Source organism: Mastomys coucha, unplaced genomic scaffold, assembly GCF_008632895.1.
Source record: "Mastomys coucha isolate ucsf_1 unplaced genomic scaffold, UCSF_Mcou_1 pScaffold9, whole genome shotgun sequence".
Lineage (NCBI taxonomy): Eukaryota > Metazoa > Chordata > Mammalia > Rodentia > Muridae > Mastomys > Mastomys coucha.
Genome location: NW_022196915.1, coordinates 60,391,512 through 60,404,613, shown reverse-complemented (window position 1 = coordinate 60,404,613; position 13,102 = coordinate 60,391,512).

Below are 13,102 nucleotides of genomic sequence, written 5' to 3'. Positions count from 1 at the left end.
GCGCCCCCTAACCAATTGCCCATGCCTAAATGGTCAGTCCTGCACCCAAGTATACATGAGCAGCACTAAGCTGAACTCCATATAGTATGTACATGTTGAACTTTAATCATTTGAATTCACATTTTAAAAAAAATATGTAGGAATAATGTTGAATTTTTTTTTTTTTTAATCCCAACGGTAGCAAGGAGGAGTCAGGGAAAGGCTTTGGCCTTGCAGTTTTCTCCTTAAGCAGCCTAGACTACCTGGTAAGTTTCAGGCCAATGGGAGATTATCTTTTTAAAAAAGGAGATGTCACCTGGGGAACAATACCTATTTTGTCTTCTGACCTGCAAAACACACACACACACATACACGCACACGCACACGCGCACATGCACACGCACACGCACACGCACACACACACACACATGTCTCCCTATACAAACATGAACACACACAAAATAAATACAGGTAAATAAATAAGAGTCTTTCCCATCTCAAGGCTAAGCATCAACTCACATATGAAGATAAAGACATAAATGATAATAGAATATAAATCAAGTCAAAAGATTTCCATATGGTCTGCAATGACACTTTCTCTTGCTGATATTTTCCATTTCTACAACAAAAAATGGCTGTTTTGCTTTTGAACGAATAACTGATAATAATTTTAAACAGACCCTGTTTTATTGGGTCTGAAAGTTTATTGGGTATTGAAAGCCACTTGGTGTAATGTTCTGGTGTCTTTCTCCACTCTGAAATTATCTAGCTCCTAACTTTCTACTTCATCTCTTGCTGAGGACCAACTCCAGAGGGAAATCCAACAGTTTTGTGTTCAGCCTTAAGTGTAAAGTTGATAGTACTTTTAAGCACAAATGATAATGTGGGTGCTGGCCTTCCCAGTCCCCCAACCCAACAAACAGCTATTCAGGGCTTGAAAAACCAAAGGACATTGCAAGAAATATTGGGAGATGGCACCAGCCACATCCAGAGCTATCATCAACTAAGCAGGATGCAGGCAGGAAGCATCAACTGTGCTGTTTGTCAGTGACCAAGAAGATTGTCCTTCTGTTACTATTTCTCTACTCCTCATTCCTGCTGTAGAGGGCTGCAGAGAGCTTTCACAGCCTGTTCTTGATGGTCCTTTCTCATCTATTTTACTACCAAGGAGGTAAGTGAAATATCTTTCAAGAAACACAGAAACTTCTGAGAGAACTGGAGAGGTATGTCATATGCAGACCCCCAAAGTAATGTGTGCTTCGTGACTGCCTATATTTCTCAAGGAAAATAACCTAGAAGCTGTGTGTAATTCTGCAGGACTCCATCAGTGCCACTCTCTACATCCCTACCTCTGAAAACCATGACCACTGCAGAAGCACTAAAGCAGTGCATAGCTTAAAGGATGGGTGTGTCATCATCTTACTCTTTGGGAAAACTGTAAGTAGCATCTTCATGTTTTGTCCTATCTGAAAGACATGGGGGCTACCCCAGCATAGAAATGTTTTCAGGAGTTACATCTGCCTCTTAAGATTTTTTTTAACTTTGTTTTGTTTTCTTCCTTTCTTGACATATAGCCCAGGTTGGCCTGGAACTTATGATTCCCCTCCTCCTCTTCCTGAACACACGTGCCTCTATTTTGTTTCCTGCTCTTCCTAGTGAGCACACTAAGGACTTCAAACAGCTGTTAACTCTTGTGATCTTATTCAGGTGTCTGAGCTATTGTCCTTCCTTTAAGAAACAATGTCTGGTCCTGTCTCTTCTCTCAGGTACACTGCCTCTGTGAGCTAACAGAAAACATGCTCCATTATGATTAGGAAGAAAAGAAAAAGAGTTTTTTGAATGGTAATATTAAATATCATTTGATCTAATACATGATAATAAAACCTATTTAGGCAATTCACTGTGTATTAATGCCCAATGACTCTTTGTTCAGGGAAGCCTCAAAGCAAATGTCACAATTATTAGCAAACTCTCAAGAAAAAGAAAAAAAATAACCTTGTCCTTCTTCTGTACCTCCACAGTAGAGGTCACTGGCAGGAGACTCAAATAATACCTTCAAAGGATCCTAAGAAACAGAAGACCTGGGTATGAGCAGTGGGACTACCTAAAAGGCGGGGGCTCACTAACAGAAGTGGGGGTATTGCTAACAAAAGGTCAGAGCAACATCATCCTCAGCCATTGCGATGTTCTGGGGCCTTGACCAGCTGATCTGTTCTTGCTTTATGGCAAATTACACAAGTCAGTAAAATAGAGAACTAAACCTTACTTTTGGAGTCTGATGGACCCAATGCACTCCAATTAAGAGCACATCAATCCCATGGCTGTCCTCCAACAACCAGCAGGCAATGCTGTGCTGCTTTGTGAGAGAACATTTCTTTCATCTATCCTAGGGACTGCTATTATTCATCAAAAGATGATGTAAAAATTATTTTTTGGTTTGCTATGCAAACAACAAACTTGTGCCATTTACATCTAAGAACAACTTTTAATTGTGTGATGGGAGTGCAATAAATATCTCAAGATTCAGCCTTTGCTAAATAACAACCCTCTAGGATCCTACAGAGATGGTCATCTCACCTTGTTAGAAAGCTGTTTATTGGCTCCCTAAACTACCCGCATGCCTTTTAGTGCAAGGAGCTCTGGTTTCCTGGGTCTCTGCTGTATTTGACAACAGCTAACATGCTCAGCCATCTATTTCTTTTGTATTACCCTCCTTCCTTCTGAGCAGCTCTGTTAACTTTATCCGTCACAGGGATTAACAATGCCCCCCCCCACTGTCTTTATCAAGTGTCCAGGCAATGCTTAGGTGAAACCCAGGGCCTCCCACATGTTAGGCAAGCACTTTACCCCTGAGCTATATTCCCAGGCTAATACTTAGCTTTTAGTCAATTGTCTTTTGTCTCCAGCAGCTCTTTGCTTGAGCCAGAACCATGCCTTGAAGCCACGGGAGCTTCCTGTGTGCAAAGAGTGTGCATGTTTCCATGATTGGGGAAATGATTAAAGTGAGTAAGATCTGAAGACACTGGAGGCTTTCCCTCCAGTGCTGGTTTGAAGAGAACTTTCATTGCACCAGCTGCAGCTCAGGGACCTACTACTCCAAAGCAAGAAGCAACCAGATGAAGCAGATCTACATAGCACCGTCCTGACAGGCAATGTCCTCAAGGTGACCTCTTGACAAGAGCATAGATCCCTGAGAGTAGCCTGCCTCACTGTGAGACTGCTCTGTACTGTGATTTTTAAAAGGAAACATATTTGCTTTGAATGTCTGTGGTCCCACAAAGCTCTGGCCTCCTCCCTCCTGCCCCACCCATTTGTCAGGACATCTTCATTCCATCCCTAGTTTTCCTGGAGCATCCCATAGCAAGTCCATGATCCCTTAGGCTTTGGGAAGGCTCTGTCTGCCTTCAAGTTGCTCCTCTTTATCACTGGTGATGCCCATGGAGACTCGTTTTCATCTCACATGAAATGCAAAATCAACTGTGGAAAATGACTTTTGTTTCCTCTGTGCAAGTGAGCTTGCAGGCTTTCTAGGGGTTCTAAGTCACACTGTGCTAGAATGTGGGGTTTTTGTCCTGAAGAAGTAACATTTTCACAGTTACAGCAAAACTTATCTCTCATTGGCCAGACAGAGGGACAGACATGGATGTTGCCTGTCTCACCGAAGCTGCACTATGCCCTTTCCCAAACCAAGATCAGATCGTGTCACTCTGGATGACAAACACCCAATGTATTTACATTGCTTGCAAGATAAAAATCTGTAGCATATTTTACAGACATTTACTTGACCTTATCTGTTTACTTTCTATCCATCATGTATGTTTCACTCTGCTTTCCACCTACAGTGCTCATATCACAGTATGCACTTGTTCCTCCTTTCTAGACAGATGAATTGACTTTGCTGGTCATTTGCTTGACTTAGTATTTCATGTTCACCCCTCCTGATTTCTTTCCACATCTAAGTCTCCTGCCTCCTCTCCTCCACCTGTCTTTACCTCTGGTCACTGAGTGCATATAAAATCAGAAACAGCAGAGAGGAATGTTGGGTGGGAGCTCTTCAGCTTAGGATCGAATTGTAATATCAATTAACCTCTAGCCAAGACTTCATTACCAATTACTAATCATTTTGAAGAGTCCACCAATAATGAATACTTCTGATATTCATATCAAGAGAATGTAACAAGGGAAGGGAATGTATTGAATCAGGTTTCAATTTGCTACTTAGCCCAGTTGAAGAAAGGGTAAGCCGTCCCTCTACTACATTTTAAAAACTAACCCCAACAAATTCAGGTTTCAGACTAACATGGAATTCATGATTTGATAACATAATTGACTATGTAGTCTCCAGCTTCTAAGTGTTAGGACAATTTTCACCCATGGGATAAGGTTTGCTTGACAGCTTGGGACCCACAGTTCATTTTAAACCCCAGTGTAGAAACACCTTAACTTTAGCTTCTCCTTTCCTTTTGGTTGAGTATGCTTCATAAGAAGAGCTTCTGCCAGTGTCCAGCTAACTGCAGGAAATGTAATAAGGTTATAAGCCCCTACTAAACTACTCATTATTACATTTATACCTACTTGTGGCATGTAGATGTTGCCCTTTGCATATGGCCATCTGGGATCTCTGAGAGGTACAGCCCATCTCCATTCACAATGGAAGAAAACCTTGTCACAGGGGCTTCACCCAAGACACTGGGCATAAATCAGCTTACAAAGCCTTTGAGTTAGACATAGTACAGCTTTGGTGAGAGAGGAAACATCCCTGTCTGTCCCTTTGTCTGACCAATGAGAGATAGCCTTTGGTGTAACTGAAAATGTTACTTCCTCAGGACAAAGACACATATTCTAGCACAGTGTGGCTTAGAACCCCTGGAAAGCCTGCAAGCTCACTGCACAGAGGAAACAACAGCCATTTTCCACAATTGATTGTGAAAGTGGTCAACATTTAGTGAGGACAAAGATGAGAGGTTTAATATAGGAATTTAATGCATCTTGTCTTAATCTCTCTTGTTTTTGCCTCAATTCTACCTTTACCCCCATCACACAAACTCATATCTTTTGGCAAATTCAGCAAGGGCCTCCATGTAACTTAATCTCAATGACTGCTCATTGTCACCACCCCTCAGCAACACTGGTGACTGCTACCCCAGTCCTCCATCCCATTGAAACCCTGGATTGTTCTTCCTGCTAGGTCTGTCCTGTAAATGCTGGAGTGTCTGGAGACTCAGTTTTCCATCTTTCTCTTTTTCTCTGTACTATATTAACAAACCATTTTATGCACAAATGTGATGTCATTAAACATACAAAAATAACACAAACTTTAGCAAATACGTCTATCTTACATTTCTTCCTGAACTCTAGATGACTAATGTCCCTTCCTCAGATGTCATGTCCCCGATCCCACAAGCCAGAGTGAGCATGTAAATCTGCCCCAAACTTGCATCTCGGAGCATTGCCATGCTAGCGTTATTTCCAGTATTGTTTTTCCTCTGATTGGATTCAAGAACTCATCTGCTCACCCACCTTTTCCTTGCTCCAGTAACTAATCCACCAAACAGTTCAGATTCCTTTCCTCTGCTACCTCCTCTGCCTGCCACTGGGACACTCCAGCTATTATACAAGTCTTAACATCTCTGGCTACCTTCACTCTGCTCTTTAGCATAACCTATGGAAAGTAAACTTTCCCAAACCAAGATCAGACTATGTCATTCTTGATGACAATCACCCAATGTATTTAAACAACTTGAAAGATTAAAAATCTATAGCATCATACCCATCCATTGGACTGAGCACAGGGTCTCCAATGAAGGAGCCAGAGAAAGGACCCAAGGAGCTGAAGGGTTTGCAGCCCCATAGGACGAACAGTGAGGTTCTTCCCCACTTTCTCTTCTACTAGTTTCAATGTATCTGCTTTCATGTGGAGGTCCCTGATCCACTTGGACTTGAGCTTTGTACAGGGAGAAAGGAATGGATCGATTTGCATTTGGGTCATTTTCTGCAACCAGGCAATGATGTACATGCTCTTGTCTTTGCAAACTGAGCATTAGAGATGGCTGTTATGATTCCAGCTGATGTAATAGATGTGGTCAGGGCACAAGCTATCCAGTCACCCATGCTCCAGACAAGCACTGCACTGAGCAGCATATTTTGGGCTGTGGGGTACCAGGTGCTTATGCTCATATGCATTGTATGTCCTTTGAACACCACTACCAGCTCTATCAGACAGGAGGTCAGCCCATTCTCCGACATCTGCCACACCTCTGAGACACTGGGTATGACTTCGTCATTATAGGAAGACCAGTCAATGTCCAGACAGGTCCTATGTGCCCCTACACACCAGACACCACAAAGCCCCTTCACCTCACCCTGACACTGGCTTCTGTAATCACTGCCAGGAACTTGGGTTTGGCTGTGTAGAATGGATTATCTTTGGTCACATGAACACTCAAATGTCCTCATTAGACTATCATTCTTCTGCTTGCTGAAATTTGCTCTGATGCAGTACTTGGGGAAGAACTTAAAGAACCTGTAGCTTGTTTGGGGTATTGGGCCTGCAGTGAAAACCTCCCAAGGTTCCAGATCCCAGCCTCTGGGAAACAGGTACTGTTTACAGTTTGGTATATATGTATATATATATATATATATATATATATATATATATATATATATATATATATATCACATATGCATACATATACATATATGTGTATATATGTATGTATATACATATGTATGTGTATATACATATATGTATATGTATGCATGTGTATGTGTATATATACATATCTGTATATATGTAACATTATTTATATGTACATATACATAATATATATTCCATTAATATATATTAAAGAAAGATGAGAACAAATATATGTTTGTGCAAGTGTGTGTGTACATATGTGTGTATCTGCATGTGTGTGTGCAAGTGTGTGTGCATGTGTGTGTATATGCATGTGTGTGTGCATGTGTGTATGTGCATGTGTATATGTGCATGTGTACATGTATATGTGTGCATGTGTGTACATGTGTGTATGTGCATGTGTGCATGTGCATGTGTGTGTGTATGTGCATGTGCATGTGTGTGTGTGTGTGTGTGCGTGCACGCATATGCTCTCTTTTTATATTTGTTTGTCTGTTGTTCTTTTGAGACGGGGTTTCACTATGACACTGACTGGACTAGAACTATATAGCCCAGGCTGATCTTTTGCTGCTATTTGCCAAGTGCTGAGACTTAATGTTGCCTTAAAACACTAACTGGTAACTCTAAGGAGGTAGGGGCAGGGATGCTTTGTCCATGATGTGTCCCTCACCCTAAGTACATAGTAGGTCTTGTACATAGTGGATGTTCAGTAACTATTTGTTGACTGGATCAACCAATGACCTAGAATTGCTTCCCCTCCCATCATCTGATAATTTATCACACACACTTGTGTTGTTTCTTCTGCTATGGAATCAGAGAGAATGGAACAGAGAAAAGAGACAATAGGTGTCTAAATGTAAGTTCGGTTATTAAGACAGAATTAAAACCATCCAGAAGGAGGTTGCTAAAGGAAAAAGGCACCCTGTCACAATTTGACCAGTGAGCAGTGTGACATTTCTGTAGGATAATTGGTTGTCACACTGTTCCTCTGAAATTGTAAAACTGAGCCCTGAAGGAATCAATTACCCATGATAGGGTCATGAAACCTGATCGTTAACATGCTGAGACCTTTTCTAAACATTCTTATCAAATAGCCCTGTGCTTTGTGTATCTACCTGAACACTGGAACCACTTGGGAGATTTCATTTTAAAACACAGATATCTTGCCGCACTCCCTGACATTTAACTCAGTCACTATAGATTTGGAATCTGAAAATCTGGGCCTAGGGTTAGCTATAGGAGAGCTATAATAGGAGCTACACTACCTTGCTGTTCACAAAAGTAAGAAAAGGTTGCCATTCCTCTTCCTGACATAATCACACATGGGGGCATGTAAATAGACACAGGTACTAGCCTGAAGGGGCTCCAACTGGACAAGTTGGGATAGCTTGAACATTCACATAGGTACCAGTCTTAGATTACTTTTCATTGAATAAGATATGAATCTACATTCCCATACTATCATACAGAAAGAAAGTAAACATAAGATGGATATGACAACACATTGCTGTACTTGTGCATGCCTAAGTACACAGGACCTGGGTTACCATTAAACTTGATCAGCTGATGAAGGTGGATGTTAAATTTGAGTTGAAACATCAGATGCCCTAAGTTATGTACACACTCTCTTCCATTATTAATTGGAGCTAGCATACAAAATGATGGGTTTTCTGTATGGAATTTTCACACACATTTCATTATACTTTGTTCTAATTTGTTCCCCCATGCCCAAGGTCCTCCTCCAAGCTTCCTGCCCATCTCTGGTTGGTTTCCTCCCTCCCTCCAGATAGTTCCTGGATGCACAATTGTGGTTTTGTCTCATGTATAGCCCAGTACCCTCTTTATCACTTCTTCTATAGGTTATCTTCTTTCCTCCTCATGATTATCTTCCCCGTGTAAGCATACACACACAAACACACATATTTAATTTTTAACACTGAGTTCCAACCTATAAGAGAGCACACTATTTCATTTAACATAGTGATTTCCAGGCCCATTCATTTTCTTGTAAATATCATGATTTTATTTTACATTATAGCCGAGTGAAATATTTTATTGTATACATGTATCACATTCTCTTTATTTATTCACTTTGAATCCCAATATCAGCTTCCCCTTCCTCCCAATATCCCTTTGTGCAGATCCTCCCTTATTCTCTGTCCCCTTCTGAGGGAATGGTGGAGTATCTGTGTGAAGGAGGGATCTCTGTGAAGGGGAAGTCCCCCCTCTGGGTATCACCACCCCCCCCAAAACCCCAATCTCCACTGCCACCCACCCCAACCTCTTTACTTCAAGTCACTGTGCAGGACTAAGCTCAGTCTCTCCCAGATGCCAGACGAGGTGGCACAGTTAGGGTAATGGGATCTACAGGCTGGCAGCAGATTTAGGGATGGCCCTGCTCTAGTTGTTGGGGACCCACATGAAGACAACGCTGCCTGCCTGCATGGGTGCATTCTTCCTATGTTTTATTTAGCACTGTTAAAGCTTCAAGTGTTATACGGAGGCCTTTGGAGCCAGATCACAGGGTAAAACATATGGATCTAGCTTCTTCTGCCCAGTGTTATTAAGCTTGCCAAGCAACATTTCCTAGAGTGGCCATATGTTTTTGATGACTTCCCTAGCGATTTAGTGGATGCAGTTGTCTGGGTTCTATTTTCATCTCTGTTTCTGTGTCAGTGCCATGTTGCTTTGGTTAGCATACTACATACTATAATTTGAGGTCAGGTTTTTGATGCATCTGCACCCGTTCTTCTGTGAAGGATTGCCTTTGCCATTCAGGGTCCATGTGACTTTAGACTTTTTCTAGTATATGAAGACTATCATGGTGACTATGATTGGGATTGTATTGAACCTGTAGCTCTTTCATCAATATAGTCATTTCTATAATATTAATTTTCCTACTCCATGGTCATGGAAGGTCTTTCCATCTTCTACTACCTTCTTCCCTTTCTTCCTTTCTGTCTTTCTTTCTTCCTTTCTTCTTTTTTGTTCTGAAGTTTTTTTTCCATGGAAGGACCTGCCCTGATTTATTGGTTTTATTCCTCAGTATTTTATTTTTTCTTAAGGTATTGTCAAGGGAATTTTTCTTGATTTGTTTCTTGGCAAGTTTATCATTATTACATAAAAACCCTTCTGATATCTACCTTGTGGTTTTGTATCCTGAACTTTGATTTATATATTTCTTGGTTGTAAGAGTTTTCCATTGGGCTGGAAAGATGGCTTAGCAGGTAAGAGCACTGACTGCTCTTCCAGAGGTCCTGAGTTCAATTCCCAGAACCACATGGTGGCTCACAACCATTTGTAATGGGATCAGATGCCCTCTTCTAGTGTGTCTGAAGACAGCACCAGTGTACTCACAGAAAATAAATAAATAAATCTTTTTTAAAAAAAGAGTTTTCCATTGAAGTCTTTAGAATTTAAGTACAGGATCATTGTGATTAGGAAAAAGTTGATTTCATTTTTTGTTTATGTTCCTTTTATTTCTTTTTCTTCTTAATGTTCTCATTAAGACTTCGAACACTATATCAAGTGAGAGTGAAGATAGAGGAAATCCTTAATTCATTCCAGATTTTGAAGAAAATGCTCTCAGTTTTTCCCTATTTATTTTCCCTCTGTATAGGTTAATTTTATATAGCTTTTATTAGGATAAGGTATGTGTCTTCTTAGTTTCTTTGATGTTATATCACAAAGAGATATTAAATACTGCTGGAGGCTGTTTCTTTATCAATTTAAATACTTAAGTCAATCCATTTGTATGCTGAGTTACACTTACAGATTTGCATATGTTGAACAAGTCTTGCACCCTGAAAGGAAACACCTTGGTCACAGCATATAATCTAAACATGTTCTTTATTTTTAGATGTTTTCCTTATTTACAATATCTCCTTTTCCAGGTTCCCCTCCAAAAGAAAAAAGAAAAAGAAAATAAAATAATAAAATAAAATAAAAAACTAAAACAATCCCCTGTTGCCTCCCCCCTCCCCCTGCTCAACACCCCATCCTCTCCCACTTTCTGGCCCTGGCATTCCCCTACACTGGGGCACAGAACCTTCACAGGGCCAAGGTCCTCTCCTCTCATTGATGACTGACTTGGCCATCCTCTGCTATATACATGCTGCTGGAGCCATGAGTCCCCCCGCATGTGTACTCTTTGGTTGGAGTTTTAGTCCCTGGGAGCTCTGAGGGTATTAGTTTGTTCTTATATTTGACTTGTAAGAATTTATTGAGAATTTTAACATCTATTATCACTGAGGGATTGATATTTTTGTCATATCCTTATTAGGTTTTGGTATCAAGGTAATAGTTTCATAGAATGGGTTTGGAAACAATCAAGCATGAGGATCACACGTGTAATCCTAGTACATGGGAGATGGAAGCAAGATGAGTCAGGATTCAAATTTGTCCTTATTCTACACGTTATTAATACTTATCCTATGTACACAGGCAAGAATAGCTCTCATCCCTCAGTATTACAGCAGCAGACGCAATTACAGAAAGCCTCAACAGGTCAGAATCTAGAGAACACTGACCATGAGATGCTTGTCCCCTTTGATTCATGTGTAACATAATCTCCACAGCTAAGGCTCAGGGAACATTGCAGAAGAGAATGGGGAAATTGTAAGGTCCAGAGGCCTGGGAATTCAGCTGTGAGATAGTGTCTTGGGGGGATGAGGGTGAGCGGCTGCTGAGGAAGAAGAGTTTTCTTCTCCCACGGATGATCCTCCCAAATGATTATCCAGGACAAAATGGTCAGCTCTGCAGTAATTTACACACGTGCCATAGTAAATGGGATCTGCACTTTGTATTATTGATTTATACATATATACCAATGATAATCAAAAAGAGACCATTTATTTGAGAGGGAATGGGTGACACAGGGCACAGGGTAGGGAGAGTTGACATTGGAAAAATTGGAGAGAAAAATGAGAAGGGGTGAAGTGATGTAATTATATTTTAATTTAAGAAAAGAGGACATGAAGTGGAAGGGGACTGGGATGGAGAGGGGAATCTGAGATGAGTTGGGGTGGATGTGGTCAAAATATTCCATATGCAAATTTTAAAAAGAAATAACATATTAAAAACATGATTATCCTCAGCTATATGGCAAGTTAGAAACCAGCTTGGACCATGTGAAACTCAAAAAGCATTAAAAACAAAGAAAGAAACAAAAAACAGGCAGGTAGTAACATAAAAAAAAAGAGTGTGGTGTTGTTCTTTTCCATTCTGTTCTTCAGAAGAGTTCAAGAACATTAGTGACATGTCCTCTGAAACTTCGGTGGCACTCAGAGCTGAAGCCCCCGCCCCCTGCACACCTGCCCATTCATCCATAGGCTCTTTGTTAGGAGGTCTGGTCTTACTGCCTCAAGACAGATGCTTATTGTTAGACATGGTTTTGTTAGTATTATCTTCTTACCCAATTTGGAGTCATGTGTGTTTAAGAATTCACAGGCTTCTTCTAGAATTTTCAGCATTTAAAAAGTGAGTTTTCAAAGTACTCTCTGATTACCCTCAAGATTTTGGTAAGAGCTGGTCTCTCTCTTTGTTTTTAATCACTTTATTAACTTGTGTATTCTCTCTCATATTGTACAGGGGGTTGCCAATCTTACATCTTTTGAAGAACCAAGTTTAGGTCAATGCATTTGTTTTGTTTTATTTTGATTTTTTAACTCTCAATATCATTCATTTCTATCTGATTTTTATTCTTTCTTGCCATGTGTTGCTTTGGGGTTTGGATTTTTGCCGGTGTTTTTAATATTTAAGTGTATCAGTGAGCTATTTATTTAAGAACTCTCTGACTTGTCTATGTTAACAGTTTCCTGTGAGGACTGCCTCAGTTGTATGCCAAAAGTTGATAAACTATGTTTTTATTTTCATCTTGCTGGTTTTCATACCCTTTTGATGGCTCCTTCCATTATGTTGTTAACATTCATTTTCAAGTCCTGGACTGAATTTGTCTGCTTGCTTGTATTCTCTTTCAAGGAACTGATCATTTTTACCAGAAAAGAAACGTAAATCATCTGACATTTTGCCTTCCAATGTATTTGAGATCAAAGATGAGGCTTTCCGATCTGAAGAGGACTCATTTTTCCTTGCGTTCCAAGCTTCTCATGATTCTTTGTGGAGATTTGCTCAAGTGTTTGTTTGGATTTATCTTCCAATTTTCTTTGTGGGTCTTCTTAATGAGCAGCCTACTCTTTTTTTTTTAATTAGATATTTTCTTTATTTACATTTCAAATGATATCTCCTTCCCCAATTTCCCCTCCAGAAAAAAAAAAACCTGTTCCCCCCCTTTCCCTGCTCACCATCCCACCCTCTCCCACTTCCTGGCCCTGGCACTCCCCTACACTGGGGCAAAGAGCCTTCACAGGGCTGAGGGCCTCTCCGCCCATTGATGACTGACTAGGCCATCCTCTGCTAAACATATGCAGCTGGAACCATTAGTCCCACCATGTGTACTCTTTGGTTGGTGGTTTAGTCCCTGGGAGC